Raw genomic sequence first — 23,531 nt, forward strand, 5'->3', positions numbered from 1 at the left:
CCGTTATGTGTGTTTATGGGAAAACAGGAAAAATTTTAATACAAATTGTAGCTGATCTGCTTTTGTTGAAAATGTTGTTGCATGGGCAAACATTTGGGCTGAAAGAAAGGAAGAGAAAAGAAATTATGCATATAGGAAAATAATTTAATTTTAATTTTTAATGCTCATAAAACTTGTGATGACAAAAATTATATACGCTCATCAATTTACATACGTTCATAATATTATTAATTTTTTACTATTAATGCAGTTTGGGAAAATATATATACCACAGTGCCACCTATTAGTGAAATTTGTGTTCAAAATATTTCGCGTAAAACTAAAGCAGTAAATAAAAATGGTATGTTGTTCAGAAAACATAAAAGCTTACCACATCTGTACAGCCCAACTTCTCTATTATGAACTTTTGTACAACGAAGTTTTTTTTATACTACTGCAATTTCTTTTAGTTTTTCATTTGAATTTCCTTACAGCGAATTTATACTTTATGATTGATTTAAAATGGGATTTGAAGTTGGAGCAAAAATTCAACATAATAATTTTACCTGTTACAATTTAGTGCAAGAGCACTCTGAATTCGCCGATATTTAGAAAAGAGCGTAATAATTTTTATCTGTTAACTGTTTTAAATATATTTTCTCTATTTCCCTCGAACAAACCAAAACTTGAGTAATATTTTATTGAATTTGTTATGAATTGTTATGTCGCGAGATGACTCATCTTAACAAAGGTAAAAAATTAAGTTTACCAGAAAGTATGTAATACCCAGAAGGAAACGTTGAAAACCGTACAAAGTATATATGTATATAAACGCGAACTAGTCCCTCAGTTTTTGAGATATCGATCTGAAATTTTGTACTTTTGTATTTTTCCCCCCAGAAGGTGCTCATTTGTCGGAACTGCGAATATCGACTTGGTGGGATGTCTGTGCGTATAAACTGTTTTGTTTGACGAGGTACTTTTTCGGTAAAGTATTTTGTGTGTCTGTTTGAATCTTATTTTGTTATAGGGTTGCCACGTACTTGGATAACTAAAACTTAAAACAAAAGTAGGGCGATTATGAAAGCTTTCCAGAAAGTATAAAGGGGGATTAAATGAAGCTTAGAAGAAGAAGAAGAAGATAATGATAAATTGAAGCATAGAGTTGCCACCTATATGAAAAAGTAAAACTCAGAGAACCATTAGAGAAAGGTTAGCAAATGTAGGGCTTCAAAGAAAACTTCCCGTGGGATTAAATATATTGTAAATATATAAAAAGTAAAGCTGAGTAAATCTTTAGAAAAGTTTAAAGAAGTGAAATTGAGCAAAATATTCGAAAATGTATGTTAAACATAAGACGTTTGTTAATGCCTACCGAAAAATGTAAAAGGAGCCTTCATTATAGAAATATTTTAGAATAGAAAATTTTTTAATTACTTGATAATATATTTAATACCTTTAATTGACCAGTTTTTCGTTAATTAAAATATTCCCTATGTTTATATATATGTTTTAGATAATATATTTTTAAGCAAATATATAAGATTTTTGCAATACTAATTTTAACAAAATTATTTCGGGACTTAATTTTGGATCTTAATAAGCTAATTTTAATTAAAAGTTAATAGTTGAATAATGAAATTTATGAAAAATCTAATATAACATACGATTATTGTCTATATGTATGTGTAAAATTTTAATGGTGTGACTGAATTTACCTTTTCACTCTCTAAAGTTACCTCTTTATAACACTTTGTACCAATGACAACGAATTCAACGATTTAATACGTTGACCACAATAATTGACTCAAAAACCCACTTAATATATTCCACATAAACTTAACCATATATATTGGTATATATATATATATTTATATATATTTATATGTAAGTACGATCAACTGCTATTGAGGAAAATATGAAAAGCCGAATAAGAAAAATATATATGAAATTATATAAACATATCTGTGTGTGTGTGTATGTACGCATGCACAATTATTTGTGAAAATTCAAGTTTGAGTCTCTAGGTTACATAGCCGCATACCTGTATGTATGCATGTATGTGTGAGCGCACATGTAATATGCATGCTTGCATTTCTTGCCCTCTCAGGCAAGCGTGTATGTAATCGCACAAGTTCATTCGCTTCTTCGGCTGCCACTACTGTCATGTTTTTATTACAACTCACTAACGTCATTTGTTTTTTTTTTTTTACTGAGATCTAACTAACGTGTAGTTTCGATTACGAATTCGGTTTCATTCGCCGGCCGGAAGTATTCGATTATGCTTCATTTGTGACCAGAGCGTGTGGCATTGTTGTGCTGGCTTGGCCAGACGCACACCAGACTAATATATAATATTTTACAGCAAATACTCGCTTTTATGCACTCACACGTATGTAAGTATGTGATTGAGTACACACTGACCTGCTTAGAATGCCACATATCGTGATGTATTTGTATACTTCGTTTGAATGCTTTGGTGAAATGTGTGTCAATTGGTGTTTACCATTATGTTTTTATATAAATATATCTACACTTGTACTAGAGATGTACATACGTAAAGAAATTTTTTTGATCCCAAGTCATGCGGTGAACATCGGGATCACAAAATCTTGTATATGAAATAAATGTAGGCGAAGCTTATAAGTTGGAAATTGCATTCTAGACTAGTGACCGTTAAAAAACGTTTCATAAATGCTGGTAGTTTCAAATATAGGTTTATTTAATTTATTAGCTGTATGAAAATATTTCGAGTATTCTAACAAAAATTTCAAATGAATACCAAAAATATTTATTTCTACCTACGCTGCTTTTGTTTTCTCACTGAACGCATTGTCCTAAGATGGTTTCATAATATAACGCAATTGTCATATATTTTGTTTACTAGAAGAACAACATAAGTCCAAAAAAATAAAAGCGGAGAAAAACGCGCTCAAAATTTTAATATGTATGTCATTAATATTTATCTTCTAAATGAGAAAGATGAAAGAAATTTGACCGAACTTCTCCGCCCATTTGTGGTGAAAGGAATTTAACCCTGCATAACGATAACGACATCTCAAAGTTTCATGCTACAGCCGCTTAACTCGTTATATTCCCGGTGCTTTTGAGTTATGTACTAAAATCTTCAATAGAAAAATTGAATATTTGTCAACGAAAAAATGCCTACATACTTAGTAACACTTTTAGTAAATTAATAGTTAGTATATTAAAAAACAAAAACAAAAGACAATTTCATTTGACGAAGGTTAATTTTATTGTGCAACGAAATTGCATATTACTGTGAGCCAATTTCAACAGATGCGATTTTAATTTTGAACCTGGATTCAGCTACAATAACTTCTGCCGATGGTATTTCATCGTGAAAAAAGTAACAGAGTCAAGTCATACTGTCGATTTTGATAGATCTCCAATGGCTCCAAATTCACTCCAAAGGGTAACTCTCTCTATTTTGAATTACCACTAGTGAAAGGTTAAAGATCAGGAAAATTTTTTAGCCAAAAAAGGAATTGTTGTGAAAATAAATGAATAACAAGAATTTTAGAGCTTCTATGGTTGTATTTGAAAGTAACAAAATCAAATTTTTAGGTTTGGGGCTACCGCTTCTTAAAAGCTAAAACATGTGGTAAATTACGCCAGCAAAACTTCTCAGCCTCTTTGTTTATTGGTATGACGATTTAATGAGGAGTATTTTTCATAATTTTAAAGACCATTAACGTTTAAAGGATAAGAAAGGTTAGACATTTTCAATTAATGTAAAGGGAATTAATAGAAACATATTTGTTATACAAGTATATATCTTTCAATCCACTTTGGCGCGCTTGTGATCTATCTCAGCGTTTTCTAAATCTTCATTCAAAATACTACAAGTAGGTCACGGGATTTTCATAGCTATATCCCATACTATTTTATTTAAACACTTGTGTGACTAGCACTTAGCTCGTAGTCGTGAATAGTTCTTATTATCACTAATTAAATTATACTTGTGCGTGTAAACATCGGATCATATGTGCATGTAAATATGACACATTTTTTTAGAGTCAATGTCAAAAACTTTATTGTAGATGATCCTGACCTTCTTTAACATTGCGAAAGTATTTTAAGTGAATGCAACTGAATTAAAATTTATGATATGAAGAACGTATTTTCGTGAAGTTTGTTTGTTGTTTGACATTTGATACTTAGTTCTGTAAAAGGCGAATTTTGTCATTGAAATTTGCTGTGGTCACAATGAAAAACATTGATAAGTTATTGTAATAATTATTTGTGTTCTAAATTTAAATATTTATTTATAGCAGTATAAAAAAATATTTATTTGACGCAATTAAGATGTATATCCCGCGATGACATTTGAAAATCATAGTGAATTTCCCAATTTTACTTGAACATTACTAAGTTTTTTTTTTATAATTTTAATATCAAAAGGGTGATCTTAACATTAACCGTTTTGCTTGAAATTTTAAATGAAATTGAAAAATCCATCTTAGTAGCTGAATTTTCCGTGAAGACTTTTTTCTTCGGTTTCTTATGTTTATGACTCAGTGATTGAAAATCTCTTTTTTTGCTTTCAGATAACGAGAAGAGTGGAAACCACGACAAAACTTATTTTTCGCTATCTATTTCAACAACTTTGAGCATTTTTTTCTTTAAAAATTTCGATGTAAGCTTTTGAAATATTAATAAATGACTGATAAGAAATATAATAAATTATCTCATTTTAAAACTTTGTTATATCTTAAAAAGCAACAAAATAAAGATTTGGCATTTAATAGAAGTGGTAATTCGAATCCAGTTCCTTTTGTTTATTACTTTTTCGTTCTGGAGGATTATTTTTGTGCTTTCACTGAAAATCTTAAACTTATCTAAGTACAAAAAAAGCAACAAAGAAGCTAACCTCATAATAGTTCGATATAAATTCTTCAAAGCAACATACGTCTACAGTTTCTAAATAAATAGAAAGACTATATGGACGAGTGAATAAACATTTGTAAATTCCGAATTATGAGTTTCCTTATAAATACCTTTAAGATATGAAATTCAAATATTAAATTATTTGGAGCAATAAAACGAAACTAATTGTCTAGATCATCCATATAACATTTGTGTAGTAAATACAATGCATGCTTTTATAGAATGCCTCTTTATTTTGTTAATGAAATTTGAGAGGGACTTTACATTCGTAATAATTTTGCACTAAACTAAGACAACCAAAACAACCGAATCATTTATAGTGCACATGCAAATCTGCTATAAATAGATAAGAAGTACTCTAATATTAGTCGTTTTCGTCCATAAAAACGGTGGAAATCTTATGGTCGGAATGATTTGAAGTTATATTTCTTGACCCATGGATGGAAACAACTTTGACACTATGATGTAGTTGGTATGACTCAGTAGGAAATTAAGCAGTGCATTTTTGGCGCGGATTATTTTGGAGGAAAGGGCATATGAGTTTTTAATATTTCGATAAGGCGGATAAGATACCTTGTTTTGGAAATGTTGTATGTCACTAGCCATGGGGTGCATTAGAAACAGCGCAGATATCTGAAAGATCATTAACTTTCTAAATAACAAGGCCAATAGCATAAAATCAGTAATAAACGCATCTAACAAAAGGGGGTCCAAACAGTGGCTCACTCGTTAAATACCTACTTCAAAACATGAGTCATGTATTTAAAGGCGTATTCTAGTCCAGAGGCATGAATATCAGGTAATTTTTGAAGTGTCATTAAAAAAGGCTATTCATATTTTTTTATTAGTAATTTATTAACATTACAAAAATTAGCAGCTGATGAAGTGGTGGTCTAAAAAAATTGCCACGTGACCATACCTTCGATTTCAACCCAAAAAAATAATATTTATGTAATATAATGTCGCAATGTCGGTTTCTACGGAGAATTTTGAAAAATTGTTTTTAGCGAATGGACCATTTTTGTACCACCTTTTTTGACTGTTTCAAATTTTTAAAAAATAGTAAAAATTAAAAATTTGATATATGAATAGTTCCATACATAGAGAAGTCTATAAAGAAGACTCTCTAAAAATTTCGGTCTAGTAGGACCAGTGAAATCGTGAGTATCATTTTGAAAAGACAGTTTCGAGAAATACATCTTTTGTTCGATTAGCTCCGGCCGAACCAGTTCGGATGCCGGGTCAACAAAATACGTATATCTTCGAAAATAATTTGAATTTTGAAAAATGCTCTTTTGGACATATTCTTGAACTGTTAAACTTTGAAAATGTAAAAAAATCGATTTTTTTTTTATTTCTAGATTAGAATCATGAAATATCATCTTACCCACAAAACAAAATATGTATTATACCTATATCACCACTCATCATCATAAAGTTGGTCCATACCTTCCGCTACCGTTAATACAAAGATTTTAATATTTTTTATTAGACAAGAAGTCTTTATAGTCGAGTTATATTAATGTTAAAAACTGAGCGAACACCTCATAGTTCGTTATTAAACGGTTCACGGTTTCGCCTGATAACAACGTTTTAATCATATTCAAATAAAAGGATTTTACTGACATCTCGAAATATTTCACATTCTTTTATTTATTTATTGCGAAAGTATCTACAGTCTGCCCGAAATTAGTCCTGATAAAATATGAGTAAAAATATTAAATATTGCTCTTTGAGTAATTTATTAAACAAAAACAAAAATAGTTTTGTTAATTTAAACTGTTGTTAATCACGAAAATTTATTTTGCGAAAATTTACTGTGGATTATAATTAATTTTAGGTGTGTGTGTATCAATAGCAATCATAACCCATTATCAAAGAAAAAATTAACAGTGCTAACAAGTAAAAATAGCGCCTTAAAAATAAAGTGAGACATTAAAAAACAATTTCATAAGATTTGTTTTAACTTATAACCAAAGTCGTGTGTGGTATCTGCGCAATTATTTATCAGTCCGCCATTGATTTGTACAACTGTGTTTATAGGTAATAGGCGTGAAAACAATGCCAGAAAAAAATAAATCGGAAATAAAAAGAGGAAAGAAAAACGAAAACATAATTATAAATTAACAAAAATAGTAGCAACAACAAAGCTTTAATCGTTTAATTGGTGCTGACAGCAGTTCGTGTCTTAAATCTTTTGATTGTGTGTCTAAATATTCATCGAATATTATTATATTTATAATTTTTTTAATTTTGTTTTTGATTTGATAATTTTATTTTGGTTGCTTTTGTAATTGTTTCATTTGATGGTACGTTGATAAAGCTACGGCAACCTCACATTTTAACCTCAAAGCATTGAGGTCAACACTCGTGCACTCGTACGCTCATATATACTTATGCACTCAGCATAAGTAGTCTCAAAAACAACAACAAATAGTATAAAAACAATCACGTTTGGCACATTTAGCGCACAAATGCCTTGACAGTTGCTATTGTTTTTGTGTTGGTTTTGGTTTACTACGCGAAGGTACCGTCGTCGTTAAAAAATGCCCATCCAGCACTTAGCCCTACTACATACAAACTTACATATTACTACTATACTGTACAGTACTTTTATACATTGGAACATAAGTATAGTGAAAATGACTACACCGCAGGCGTAGCGACCCTTTTCCAGCGATTTCAATTGGCAACAGACAGCTGTCTCAGTTGTCTGCAATTTCACGCGATTTCTACACCGACTGCTTACATATACATATATATCATACCTTGATGCATATATATGCATGAAATTTTAGTTTACATTGTTCTTGTTACTTTACATCCGCTTATTTTGTTTCTCTTTTTTTATATTTCTGTATTTCCTTATAGCCAAGCGCATAACTTTTGGCACACCTAGTCATAGCAGTTCCTTCTTACTTTAGTAGAGTAGGTCAGTGAGCGTTAATTGTGATTTGACCAGCTGAGCATAGGGAAGTAAAGCAATCAAGCATGAAATGCCATTAAATTGGTTGCACAAGCTAAATCAGATTTCTAGCTGTCAGCTGTCAGATTGTTCTGATTGCACAGCTATAATTTAGTTTCTTTCAAAGCGAAAAGCAATCACACAGCAGTATATATATTTTCTTTTATTTAGATATATATATATATATAAGTATATATATCAAATAATTTATTTTATTTTTAAGCAGAAAAAACAGCTGTTATTAAATTAGCTTCAGGGGAACTTTCTTAAAAATATTTCTCAATCGTATCTAGTCTGCTGTTGCCCAACCAAATATGGTGTCATATTGACTCTTTCAATAGTATTACTTAATTGGTAAACGATCCATCACACGCTGACAAATATGCGCATGTGTGCGTAAGTAAGTGAGCGCAATGCGATTAAGTGATAGCAATGAATGGCTTTCCTTTTATGACAACAAATATTTATGAAACGCCAGAAGAAAATGTGACAGCAATGCAGCTGCAAAAGTATTTCTGAGCAAGCACACTAATGGCCGCATATTATTGGAGAGAATACATCTGAAACATGCTGCATGGTTAAATAGTAAAAGCAGCAAAAAATATTTGTAGTATTTCGAAAGAAACATGTAAAAAATTAAAGTATCTCATTAACATCACATAAATCAATCACTAACGCGTGATCATCGGAATTGACGCTGTCACTTACGAAATTTGGTAAATGTTGAATTAACATACTAAAAGCTTTTTACAAATCAGTTTTGATTTAGCATTTCAACATCTAATCGTTTATACGTATTTCCCATTTTAATTCTTCAGGTGCTTATAACCATAGTAGATATGTATTACAGCCAACTGAAAAATTAAAATTGAAAATTTCAACAAAATAAAAGTAATTTTTAATGAGTATTGCACTTAAACACACAGAAAAAATAATTAATAAGTAAGAGTTTAGCGAAATTTTGTTTTATGCCCCAGATTTTTATACAACAGGCTAACTCAACTGAGATATAAATCCAAACAAAAAGGCGAAATTTAATATTAGGTAAATTAAAAAGTTCGTTCGGTTTTTTATTGATTTTTCAAAAGATGATAACTTTGTGTACATTTTTCCGATTTAAGTTAAATATGCGCCGTTTTGTTCGTAAACTTGTTGCCAACGAGATGCCAACTTCATTATACCCCTCTCGTAGAAGACAGCTTCAGTATTGCCAAAAAACTCGGAGAGCCAATTTTCACAGGCCTCTCTTGAGGCCAACTTCTCACCATTAAGCGCATTCGCCATGGACAGGAAAAGATGGTAATCACTTGGTGCCAGGTCCGGACTATAAGGTGGGAGCATTAGAACCTCCCATCCAAGCTCCAGGAGCTTCTGGCGAGTCACCAAAGACGTGTGTGGCCTGGCGTTGTCCTGATGGAACACAATTCGGCCTCTGTTGATCAAAGATGGTCTCTTCTGGATGTGTGCTGCCTTCAAGCGGTCCAGTTGTTGGCAGTAGAGGGCCGAATTGAGCGTTTGGCCATAGGGGAGCAGCTCGCAGTAGATGATTCCTTCGGATGATTCGGTCCATCATGTTTTTTGCGTTAGTTCGTGTGACACCCAAACATCGAGCTCCTTTTTGAATCCAAGGTTATGCAAATGGTTCCAAACGGTTTTCTGGCTTATCTTTAGTTCCTCAGCAATTAAATAATAGCTCACGTGACGATCTGTTTCCACTATTTACATGATTTTATCGCAATTTTCGACGACAGGCCTCCCGACGCGTGGTGCATCTTTGACATCGAAATTACCGGAACGGAACCTAGCAAATCACTTTTGTGCGTTCGTTTACAGTATCGGGCCCATAAACTAAATTAATGTTTTCAGCCGCTTTGGCTGCTTTTTCGCTTTGATCGAAGAAAAATTGTAAAATATAGCGAATTTTATCCTTGTTGGTGTCCATCTTTGACGAGCGCTCACAACGAACTGAGTAAATCAATCGAAAAACTGTCAAAGACAAACTTTTAGCGCGAATAAACACGTTTTCAGCGCCGTATAGTATGACATGATGCGACACGTAACACTAGTACTATGGACAATAATGCCATCTCTTAGATAAAAACCGAACGAACCTTTTACTTGACCTAATATATTGGGTACATGAAGAGAAAATCAAGTCAAAATCGAAAAACATTATATAATATTAGCGATATGGGGTTTAAATCACTTAATTTCAATAATTTATCACACATATTGGCCAATAAAAACTGTTCAAAGTCAGATGGAAAGTCGGAAATCACTAAATCGGGTATATTGGTGAAAGTCTGGTTTGATTGCGTTTACTTTTGGCATTCAAGTATAATCGAGAATACGTTTTCACGCAATTTTTTGAAGACACACACACTGACCGAGATATGCGGTGTAAGGACTGATAGAATAACGAAAGTTATTATATGTATGTAGCATATGGATGCTGGGATAATTCGAGAACCTATTTCATACATTTTCGACATTGGATTGCAGTATATTCGATATTATATGTCGGTCATATTGACCGTAATATATAGCAAAAACTTAGCCGGGAGTTTGAATTTTTTTATATTAGGTATATGGGGGCTAAGTGATATATTAACCCGATTTTACCGATTTTGGACAAAAAGGCACATTAATATCGGTAAACGATTCCCTCCGAATTTCAGTGATATATTTCACAGACTGAACGATATTTTCGTCAAAGTCAGCCATAGGCACTGTAGTCCATATATTCGATAACTGGATGCTTGTAAAGTTATGCTGCCATTGCGACAATTTTTTGACATGACGATAACATACATCCAAGGCACCATCTGTGCAAAGCTTTATTCCGAGGACGTCACTGGCTCCCGAATTATATATTGTAAAGTGAAAGAGTCATACGGAATGTAAATTCGTGATGCATAGAAGGCCGTGGTTGAAGACCAATTTCGCCCGTAATTACACTGTATCATAAGAATGTCAGAATAATGTTATCCACCAAATTTGGTTGAAATTGGTTTTTAAAGTTACACCGATTTTTATGAAGCTCTTTCTTACCATGTTCATCTAAAAAGTTAATGTTTGTAATGTATTTCTTTAGTGCGTATTGCCACTTTTAGCAGTTTTCAACTTTACATGGTTATCATCCTTTAACATTCGTTTTTATACTGCATGAAGAGGACTTGTCCTTAGCGAATTTAATTTATATAGCTTTTATGGCTTGTCTATATTATAAATATTAGAGGGCGAGACCACGTCAAAGTTTTAAACTCCAGATGCTAGTCCATACGTCGATACCCTGTATCGTCACTAACGAGATATCTCAATGTTTACTCAAGTTATCGCTTACATGGGCAGCCAGACGGACAAACAGTAATTCAGAATTTAACTAATCTCATCATTATGAGCATATATTATATATGCCCTGCATCTATCTTGATTATTGTTAAGTGTTACGATCAACCGCTAGGTGCTTGAAATATTTTCAACAAAGAAATTGGGTGACAGCGGGTAGTCTTGCCCTCGCTTAGTACCAAACACTGGCTATACTAGCTATTATTCATATATGTGAATATTCCAATAGTAAGTACTTACACAAAAGAAATTTCTATCACAAAAAACTAAGAAACAATAACATACCATAGTTGGGAATACTTTCATGAAAGCAGAGCAGTAACAACTTTTACCAACTTCGCCTAGATTCGGATATTATGCAAATCAAATATAATTCTATTTTATTCAATAAGTAATGCGAAAAGTTTAACGATTAATTTTGAAAGCATAGCAAAAATACAGTGCAAATAAAAAGCATTGCTATAAAGCCGACTTTCTCTACTTGCTGTGATCTAATTGTTTTTAATTATGGCAAATAAATATCATAAAATGTGCTCAATCAACACTCTTTTATCTATTGATATTCGACTTGCCCCGAGAAAGTGCCTTAAAGGCCTCCGAAAGCAATGATTAAAAAACGCTTTGATTTTGTTAATTAAAAGTGCAGAAAGTGGAACGAAGTACATCTCAAAGTTTTTAATAGATTTAATCATATTTTGGTTTTAATTAAGGCACATGACACTAAGGTGCTGAACTAATTCACACTGGAAATTAAAAAAGAAGTTTATTTAGTTTTATGGCAAAAATTTCTCTATGGTAAAATAAAAATACTAAACTTTATATGAGTGCTGATATACAGATAGTAATTAAATGTGATTCGAAGTAAATTTCTATTAAATAAAGTTGTTGTTGATATTCGGCTTCAAATTTAGTGGAATTAAGGCTCCAAGGTTCAATTTGCTTTCATATATTGCGTATATAACTATGGTATATGGTATATATGTGGTTTGGTGAGAGTTGTTGAAGTTGAATTATTATCCCATTATACTAATATTCACAACATTCATTGGAAAGATACTATTCTTATTTATTTTTTTTAGTATATGTTAACTGTTTGAAGCGTAAAAATCAATAACTCAAATATGCTTTGTGGGTAAAAAGTGTTTTTGTATGGGGTTTTTCTTTATTACTTTTATATGAAGAAAATCTCACGAAAGACACCTTAATTTATGGTGAACACGTTCTAGTTGAGCAAAAGGGCTTTGCACGAAGTGGTGATTTTAGCTTGGAGGACGAAGAATATCCTGGATGGCCAAACAAGTTTGAAGAAGAGAAACATGATGAAGATTATTACCAAACACAAGAAGAGCTCACAGAATCTTTTGGAATCACCCAAGCAGCCATTTGGAAACGTTTTACAGTAAATGGATGAATTACGACCACCCTTAATACAAAAAAACCTGGCCTTGAGAACTGGCCAAACAGCCGGATCAACGGCGTCAAGGTAATACTTTGTATTTGATAGGATCAAAAGGGCTTGCAGTATTATGAGCTTCTAAAGCCAGGTAAAACCATTAATATTTAACCCTACCGATAACCACTCATCAAAATGAAGCGAACGAATTCCGAAAAAGATCTAGCATACAAATCAAGCACCAATTCATATATCGGGATAAAAATGTTCCCGAATATTGACTTTAAGGTATCTTACCATCTCTGGTCTAAAATTTATCCAAATCGGACCAAAATTATTCAAGCCGATCGATGTTTGAGAAATACATATAATTAAAATTCGGACAGAATCATTTCCTGATAATAGTAAATATAATAATAGTATAGTCCGTGTGTCAAAAATTGATTGAATCAGATCAATAATTCCTTTAGCACCCATATACCTAATAGAAGGATTTTCTCCTTACAAGTTGGTGCTGGCATGTGAGGTACCATAATAAAACAAAGAGAGCATCTTTTTCATTTAATAGTAATACTACCTGTTTCTCATATACTAACTATATATAAAATATAACGATTTCAAATTTCCAGTGAAAGTATAATGTTAGATGTACTACCATTAAGTTCGGAGCTGAAAATGTACGTGATCGATCCACGAATTATTAATTAAGATTGGTCCAGAATGAAATTGGTATTTTTCATCATTTAGTTGATGTTGTCCTTATATACCAAATATATTTAATTTAGCTTTGATTGAGCTTATATTACATATATCTTCTCTGAGTTAATTAATATTAATATTTTGGAAAGGTAAAATGTATTGTAATGTAATGAATCTAATAAGTCTACGACTTATGATAACTAACCTTAACTATAAATAATAAGACACCAAATTTGTTTGGAACACATTCGGTTACTTAGAATAATGCATGCTGAATTCTTTCACAACATTTTTAAAAATAAAGTTTTGCAACACTTGAAAGTATTTCCCCGCCTTTGATATATTCAAATTGCGAGAGTATGAAATATTTGACTACACCCGAACTTGCCCTGCCTTATTTGTTTTATAAATATATATTTGACAAAAATTTAACATCATCAATTTAATGCTGATCAATTTTACTAACAAACACCAATTCATCGAATTTACGGTTCAATAACTCACCTTTTTGAGTTAATGTTCATATTATTTTTGAGAACAGTATGCAAAATACACCACTACAAAAATCAAAATTTATTTGTTCGCCTATGCAAAAATCACGTGGTCTCCACTTTCAGACTCTAGAATTGCAGTCTACAAAATGTCCTGTTTCACTCAATGAAAATCTCGCTTTCGCATCAAAAGTATTTCTCATGGACTACTCCGAAACAGTGATGTCGCCCAATACCTAGATATCGGTACAGTCTACCAATACCATGTGAATAAGAGGGTGAAACATCTACACCAGAGTTTTTTTTATCAAAATGAATTCATTGATTTAATACGTGATCAAGTTAGGAATGATAAAGCCATTTACCAAAGCGTTGGCCGTGGAAGGATATTGTTTTAGTGACATTTGTAGAATAATTTCCAAACTAAGTATGGAAAAGTTGAAAGATTCAATATTTGATGTTCCTCAAATATGGAAAATAATACAATATACAAATTATATAAAAGTTATAACTGTTCCGGAAATAGAAGCTAGGAAAAATTTTGTGTTGATAGTCAAAAATTTCCTAAGCAACCATAAATTAGCAAATTATGAAAAAATTGTACAAACTATGCTGGCAAACTGTCAGACTCTAGGTGCAAATTTGATTATAAAATTAAACTATCTCCGTAATCATCTGAATAATTTTTCTGATAACTTTGTAAATAAAGCGATGAACAGAGAGAGCGATTCAACCAAGATCTAAACATCATGGAGAAATGGTCTCAAGGTTGTTGAGATCATCATATGGTGGCGGACTACTGCTGGTCCTTAAAAAGATATTGCCAGTTGGAAAATTATAAAATAAAAGCTCATAAAAGGATTTTATTGAAATATAAGATATTATTAAGAGATTAATTGCTCTGTTTATTTCGATGTATCCTTAAACAACATTATAAATATATCTAAAATAAACGAGAGCAAATCTTACAAAGCCATCGGAAGTTTCATGAACTGTTGGCACAAATATATTCAAAATCGGTCGTATATCTAGGGCAACAAAACCACTGTAGACCAGTGTAATCTACAAATATTTGTTGATTACAAGTTTCATATAAAACCTTTTCTCAATTTCTGATTAACAATTTTTCCTAATAAAATATAATAAGTAAATATTATAATACATTCAATAAATATATTTCAATATTATAGTATTTGCAAACAATTTTAAAAATTTATTGAAATTTTATCATTAAAAAACTGCAAATTTAAGATTTTTTTTTGACAAACCACCAAATAGTTTATAATGTTTTTCGAAACAAATTAATAAATTAGTAATTGCTGTTAACACCTGTCTGCCTGTCTTCACTTCGCTCTAATAACTTTATGGTTTTCAACACCTTAAGCAGATTTTACTTTCTAGCAAACCTAACACTCTCATGGTCATTAACGACAGCTTAAAAACAAAATGTTTTATGGAGCTATACTTTTCAACGGAAACGTGGAAATTACCTTTTCAAACCTGGTCGCTGAAACAACAATCTGCTTACTATTAATAATTCTAAAGCCATAGAAATAGATGACAAAGCGCGATTGTCATTAGTGATGGGTTCTTTTAGCTGCACGTCCAAGTAAAGAAAGCCACACACATGCACAAAAGCAGGGAAAGTATTAGCGCAAGAGGCGAAGCAAATTGCTTGGAAAGTGTGTGGAGCATTGCCAAAAAAAAAACGAAAGAAACAAAGAACGGAAACAAACGTAGCAAAAACACGAAAAAACGTAAAGACAAAGTCTGAGTTAAAGTTTAATGTTAAAGTGCGTGAACCCATGGCGTTGCGACGCTTCGGTGTTTGAAGTTGATGTTATACTTTTTACCGCTCTTATAGTTGCGTCTGTTTGCGAGTATGCAGCACATTTTTCTTTTATTTTATTTTTTACTCTTTTTTTTTTGTTTTAGTATATCTGAAGAGCGGGGTATACTTTACATGCTGGTCAAGCTGTGACGGTCATCTCTGCCGCAAATTAACCCAAATACTAGGTAATGCTTCACATTTCAGCGCTTCAATGAGGAAAATATAGTTATTATATAAATGTATGTGTGTGTGTTGTTAATAAGCGTGCGTCCGCTTGAAGATTACTTTGATGGTAATCTGTTGTGGAAGCCGGTAATGTGCTACTTCTTATAATGATTTCACCAATAGAACGCACACATACACAGATGCGGTATATAAAATTAATCGCAAATGAGTGACTATAAATCAGCACAATAAAAAACGGTTTCATTCAACTTCAGTGCTTAGCACAAATATTTACTGACGCACAGACGGCAAATTCCTAAGGCTTGCCAAACTATTTGGGGGCCAGTAAGATTTTTCTCAATGCATGTATTGTAATAACACTTAAGGCAAGATAAAACAAACAAGCATTGCTTATAAGCAACTACAAACATATTCGTATATGTATGCTTGCAAAACAAAGCAAATAATACTTGCTTGCCGCCAGCAACCGACCACTGTAATAGAGCAAACTTTAAAAATGAATTTCATAATTAGGATGCCGCGTAAAATGAACGAAGCAGCTTCACACGCTGGTCAGCTGTCGGCACAGTGCCTCGATTTGCACTGCGAAATCAAGAAAACGAAAAAACTAAAAGAAACGTTAACTTTGGTTGCACCGAAGCTATAATACCCTTCACAAATAAACAAGTTTCCGATACAAGAACTTGCTTTTCATTAGTGAGTTTGTATGGCAGCTATATGCTATAGTGGTCCAATATCGGCTGTTCCCACAAATGAGCAGCTTCTTGAGAAGAAGATTATGTGTACGAAATTTCCGATTGATACTTCAAAAACTGAAGGACTAGCTCGCGTATATAGAGGCAGATGGACATGGCTAAATCGACTGATATCGTCACGCTGATCATTTATGTATCTATTATATAGGACCTCTGACGTTTTCTATACCTAGAAGAATGAACCAGAAGTCAAACTTCGTGGCAAACTTTAAATACCCTCTTTAGGGTATAAAAAAATTAACAAAAGCTCAACGCTCTACTGCATGCATGGTATTGATTTGACCAATCGTTTTGTCATAAATTTTCGCAACGCCGGACAATAACAATAGCGGTCTCGAGCTAAATACATCCAAAGCACTGGCGAACGCGCTTACATACTAAAGACTTTAAGCAACAAACTTAATGTTTTTGTTACGCTCGCCGCGTAAAATGTGTAGAAGCATACATGGTTTGCTGTCTGCAGTTTTTTATTATATTGAATTTATTAATTTTTTTCTTGCTGCAGTATTTGGGTATTGCCTAAAGCTGAGTTTAAGCTCACTTTCCATGTCTAGAATATTTAATTGGCACAGCAAATGATTTTTTACAAATGCTTATTAAACATGTCTACAGAAACTCAGGCGTTTGTTCAGCAATAAATATATAAATAAAGATTTTCAAATATATGGCAAGCAAGGGTCGTCAGTCTTTGGTGGCCGGAAAATCAATAAATTATTGTGCTCGTTAAGTCGACAAAATATTTAAAAATTAACCTTTTTAGTGGCATATTATTAGTTAACACGCTTGCATATCAGAAAACAGTTATCTTTGGTAATAAATTGTGCGGTCTAAACACTTCAAACAGACCTATCTACAGCTAATCACCTAGTCAAGTAGTCTTCCGTACAGGTTCTTTTGAAAAAGATGATTCCAAAATGTCAATATAATTTTCTTCATACTTCATAGTCTTTAATATAAAATATACACACATTTACTGAAAATATAGAAAAAATTTCAGAATAAATTACGAATTTCTCCATAAGTATGTAAAAAGGAATGCCTATTTTGTTATAAACAATTTCTACTGTACAATAACTGTGGGAATGTCAACTGCAGGAATACTTCTACCGATACCAACATGAAACATAATAAAAGAAATTTTCTGAATATTAGTAAACCTCAATATAATAATAAACAAATCTTACCTGCCCTTAAGGGGATATTCTAGATTAGACATTTTTCTTTCCTTTTTCACTTTGTGAATTTTTTTTTTATTATTATTTTATGTACTCTTGAAAAGTTATCGATTCCTGAAATTCGGCATCAAGGCTAAAGTACCCTTTTAAATTTTTCGTATACAAAAAAAGTAATAGATTTAAATACGGTAATCAGTTTTGACCTACGTACGCAGACAAAAATCCCTTGTCATTGGGGCTGCTCAAAATTTGTCGCGCGATTAATTTTTCGAATCCAATAAAAGGGGAAACTAGATGATATATCTAATAAAGGGTTTAAGATAACTCAATATCCGGAAATCAAACCATATATTTGCATTCTACTGCAACAGGCTATATTAAGTTTTCCACGAAGTGACACAAAGAAGGTAACGTCGGATCAGCGGGGCGAGCTAAATCGATTTAGCCATGTCCGACCTTTTATCTGTATGCACGCGAACTATTATAACATATAGCTGCCATACAAACTGAACGATCAAAATCATGTTTTTAACTTTTTTATTCATGAACGGCCGGCTCACACCTTCGCTGTCGCCAGTGTCAAATTAGTTGAATTAGGTTACGAACTGATGAGACATGTGCGAAATAAATAGCAATTTTCCCAAAAGTATTTTTCAAACCGCCTACACAAATAAGTTTGCAAACATTATCAAAGCATTTTTCGCCCTCATTTACACAATTTATTATTTCTAAATTATGTAGTCTAGCAACATTCTTTCGTCATAGAAGCCGCCAACTCATTAGTTAGCGTGCAAGCGCTCGAATTTGCCACAGCCAAACTACATTCACTTCCCGCTTACAAACTCTATTACTAACAATGTAACGGTTTGAATAGCTGACAAAAAATGACGCAAAAAATGTTAAGCAAAAAGATAAGAAATGTTTTCAAGCGTTGCCAATTGGCGTGCTGACGCTTCGAAATCTCTGTAATTCCCATTATATGCAGATACTTACATACATACATAGAAGGTAATACACACAACTCACTTCTTTTGCTGTTCGTGCTGCCTTTATTTTACCGTTACACTTCACTGCTTTAGCTGTAAATTGTTTCCTCCACAACGGAAAGCGCAGACAAGAAGTTGTGTGTGTTTTACATTTTGTTTTGCGGAAATTTTGCACACCTCCCGCTCTATAAGCAATCAAGCGTCTGCAGACCTTGCGTGGGTAAAACTGGCGTCTTCGGCATTTTACGGGCCAACTTTGTTATATTATTCACACGAAACCACACAAACACAATTACGTGCATAAATGGGGAAAAGGCCTGTAGGGAAATGTGCTAAATTGTTGTGCTTCTTTTTCACCGCGATTTTTATACTGAAGATTTACATTTTACGAATATAAATATCACCATATCAAGATTATCGGAAAAAATTAGTTAATGTGTCGACTGCTCTTTCTATGTTTGAACGCAAGCAAGTTACTAAGTTTTAGAGCATATATGTAGTTGCCATTTAACCGAAATCACAGCTTTTATTGATCTCCAAAATTAATGAGATTGTGCATTATAATACCTCTGACATATTGTATATTAAATTATCTCTGATCGGCTAATGGACCATTAGAAAAAAATTGTCAAAAGTTTGTAGCCTTCGGCACTAGAAAGCGGAAATGTAGAGACTTAGCAATAGACATTCGATCCGACATAAATGTATTTACTATTTGTTTAAGACGAATATCATATATTACTTGGCAGTAAAGCATAATTAAATCATATCTATAGGGAAAAATTTAATGGTACAGATATTAAAATGCTATCATCATGTTTAGAGGCTTCAAAACTTCAGTTTGTCAATGAAATGCTTGAAAGATCCCCAGCTTTATCAGCATTTCTCTCCAAACAGTTCCACTTTCGCCTAATGTCCAGTAAACAGAAAAATATTGGAATAGCAGTGATCTGCAATTGAAACATCAAAACCTCGTACATACAACCAATATTACCACGGGTACCATTAACGGGGTTATAAGTAACCATTTTTGTAGACAAAAAGTGTAGTAAATTTCATACAAAACTATGAGTTTTACAATTTTGTCTTAAAATAATTAAACAGCAACCGTGAATATCTTCTAAATGGTTAGGTTTACGAAAGGCGTATGAAACCATTTTATAGAACATTTAATTCAAAATCTATGAAACGAGATATAATATCAAGTAGTTGGAAGCGAGATTTGAATTTTTCTATGAGATATGCGAAGAGATGTCTAAGAAACTATTTTTAGAGTACCAAGCGAAAAAAAAAATGTTCCGTTTTTTGTCCCATCATAATATATATAGGTATAATATAACCATTTATATATAAGTATATAAATTAAAAATTTCAAGCTTCGACCTGTTTTCTGCGTGACGTTTATTATTTCATCAAATAACTTATTGGACACCGACACATATAGCTACTTTACTAACAACAATTGCAGGAGCAACCAGGTTAGTGCGTTAAGTACGTGACTACTTGATAGTTTATGAGTTTGAATTTCAACCAGAAGGAAATTGAAATTGAAAAAACTTTAACTTGGGCTACACCGAAACTGTAACACCTATGAAGGGTATGCATTCCTTATAGCCTAATAGAGTATAAGAAGATCTTTAACTTGATTTTGTTTGGTCAGTTTGTATGACCGCTATATGCTATAGTGATCCGATCTGAATAGCTTGTAATGCTACTTTAGATAATAAAGCCAAATCTCGTGAATATGTGCTATGATGATCCGATATCATTTCCGACAAGTGAGCAGCTTTTATTTGTATTCAATTAATTTTGTTTTCGATTCAGTTTGTGTTGAATTGTTAACGTGTGCGGCACTAACTTTCAAACACTTCAAACAATTGTTCATAAACTTGAGAAAAAAATTGAAGCTATTAGTGCTATTTCTTGGTGAGAACAACCATATATATATATATACCTACTTCATAGGGTATCGGACGTTTCCTTCTGGGTAATACAACCTCTGTGGCAAACTTAATATATCCTGTTAAGGGTATAAAAAATGGTTACTTTTAGCAAAGGGCCCTCGTAACATTTAGGAAAAGTGGAGAGTAGCACACATTAATACTTATAAAGAAGTTCGTGAAGAGAAGTTTGGGCAAACTTTTGCTTTGGTTCAAATGCTACATGATTCTTATATTACTAAATATTTACTATGTTGTCATATATTTTTTTAACATTTTTTTTTTACACAAAGATAAATAAGGGTAATTTTTGATGGGATGCAAGCAATATTAATACAGATAAGCTTAAACTTATCCTTTGTGATTAATGGTACTTTTGAATGTTAAGTTAAATAATAAAAAATGGAGAAGCTATGTATATAATTATACAGATTAGGTTATAATTTATGTCAATGGAGATTTGTTTTTGCAGTGAATGTCAGTCTCCTTTTAACATCAAACGTCTACGAAATTTTTGTTGCAGACACTGTATAGTCATTCTTGTTAAAACCCGTATTGCTGGGGACGTCTGCCGCGTTCATCGATTTTTCCTATTGTAAAAAACATAAGTATAGCCCATTGATAGTTTCGAAGCAGACGCCGGCACAACCCATAACTTTTCGTTCATGAAATGCCATTTCGTGAACTTCACGTTCAGTTACGCTGCTGATTATTGCAGTACTATTCATTAGGAGTTTGCCATGCGGACTGATCAGTTTTATAGAGCTTCAGAAACAGTATTATAGTATCATCACATTAAAATCCAACAGTATTATAGTATCATCACATATAGCTTAAAAAATTACAACATTTACATAACCTTCTGTAGCAAGTTGAAAATATATAATATATTGTATGTAGCTTTATACAAATTTAAGCGACTATAATATACTAGTAAAACGTATACATTTGCACACACATCTGGAATCATTTAGTAAATACATATATCGAAAAATTACTGCTAGCAAATATTTTTTAATGTAAAGACTGACAGATAACCTATTTTCTCCACTCACTGTCCGGTAACTAAATAATCAAAGCAAGATTACAATAAACCCTTCAAGTTTATAAATTTGCGCGTTCTTTCCAACTCTTCAGTTGTAGTGCATAGGTTTTATTATTCGGCATTTATCACATCTGCATTTGTGCGAAGTAGGAATCAAGTTGACGGCGCACATTTGCTGCATAAATAATTTGTAGGTTACAGTTAAGCTGTCATAAAATGTCGCAATTGAAAGCCTTTCTGTTTGATATTGCAAATATTTTTTTTTAATAATGTATTGTATATTATCATATACGCTTAAGCACCTCTATTCTACTATAAAATTTAATATCATGGCAAATACAGTTGTTATGCAAAATATAAAAAAATATAAACGCTTTTGTAAAGTACTTTCTTGCATAGTGTGGTCTCCACTGCAAGCAATTGCGAAAATTTTCCTGCAACTGCCAGTTCTGACGGTTTCATTATTTAGAAGTTTCATTAAAATTCATTGCAAACTTCTGTTGTACTTATCATTATGCTGACATTGTAACTACACGCTTCATATACTCATGCACCTAGCATACTTGTAGAATGTCTTCAGTCGTGCTAAATGTCATTCGAATACAATTTTATCAATTCTGCACACGTTTTGTGTGTCAGTGAACTTTAAGTGAAACATGAGGCTTTCCTATAACCAGGTAAGATCTTGATAATCATTTAGAGAATGCATTCATTGGTTCTTATACATTAGTGTAGTAAAGCATTTACTTATATAGGTAAAGATTGTTGAAAAACGGTGTTGCCTGTTATCTTTAGTTTAGGTTAGAAATATTTTAATTAATACAACAGTTAAATGGTTGTAGCTTGAGCTTATGCTGGAAATGATAAGTATGGTTAGTTGGTTAGTTGAAAATGGAGGCGTTTAAAAATTTAGCTTTTTCATAGTTGGCCTTGACTAAACTCCCTAGATGAAAATTCAAATCGGCGCGCTTGAATCTAAATAAGTTATATTAATAAAACATATACAGTAGATTTCGAAGAATTGAAGACAAACTTCAGAAAATATTATACACGGATAAAAATATCATACCTTATCTGGGATTACCTGAAATCGTCATCGTATTGGCATATGGAGAGCAACTTGTTACGAGAAGAGCCGTGCATGAGAGCCATATGAATCTATTGAGCTTAGGTTTTATTTACATTAAAAATATCGAAAACTTTATATAAAAATAATATTAATAGTTTTCATATATATGTACACTAAGTGGATCAAAAAACTAATGGTTTTTTCGCTCCGTACTCTGAAAATTTGGTTGATAGACACCTCTAAGAAAGGCTCTCCGAGTATGAGCTCTTAATTTTAACGGAAAGGTTCTTCGCATAACGGTTTTCTATTTTTTTCTTATTATCATATAAAAACGAACGAATATAAACGAGACTTTATCCATAACTCGACAAGGACATGACATATGGCCATACTTTTTTTTGCTTAGGTTGGCAGGACTGTTATATGTTTACATGTCAAATTTGAGCGCAATCTGTCACATAGTTTTTTTTTTACGGCACTATAAACAAGTCAACCTCTAGTGTGTTTTTCGAATTTTATTATGGAAATTAACGTTGAGCAAAAAGTGTTTGTTTGAAATTTTGTTATTCCAATGGAATAAGTGCGACGGACGTAATGAAAATGTTGCAGAAGGCATATGGGGAGTCTTGCCTATCACGTGCACGTATTTTTGATTGGTATAAGTCGTTCAAGGACGGCCGTACATCGCTGGAGAACTTGCCCCATTATCGTCGTCCAGCAACGTCAATAAACGAAGAAAACGTCGAAAAAGTAAAGAA

At 32.5% G+C, this 23,531-nt stretch overlaps 1 protein-coding gene across 2 annotated transcripts in view; it reads right to left on the minus strand.

Annotated features, from left to right (window-relative positions):
* The window catches only part of LOC106618712 (uncharacterized), a 49,747-nt gene that overhangs the window by 19,041 nt on the left and 7,175 nt on the right, over positions 1–23,531 (minus strand). The window contains exon 2 of one of the 2 annotated variants that reach the window (XM_070109633.1): positions 2–98. The exons of the other annotated variant lie outside the window; for it this stretch is intronic. The gene's annotated coding sequence lies outside the window, so the exon portion shown is untranslated. The remainder of the gene's footprint in view (position 1; positions 99–23,531) is intronic. 2 annotated transcript variants of the gene reach the window in all.

The sequence above is a fragment of the Bactrocera oleae genome, chromosome 5 (genome assembly GCF_042242935.1).
Source record: "Bactrocera oleae isolate idBacOlea1 chromosome 5, idBacOlea1, whole genome shotgun sequence".
Taxonomy (NCBI): domain Eukaryota; kingdom Metazoa; phylum Arthropoda; class Insecta; order Diptera; family Tephritidae; genus Bactrocera; species Bactrocera oleae.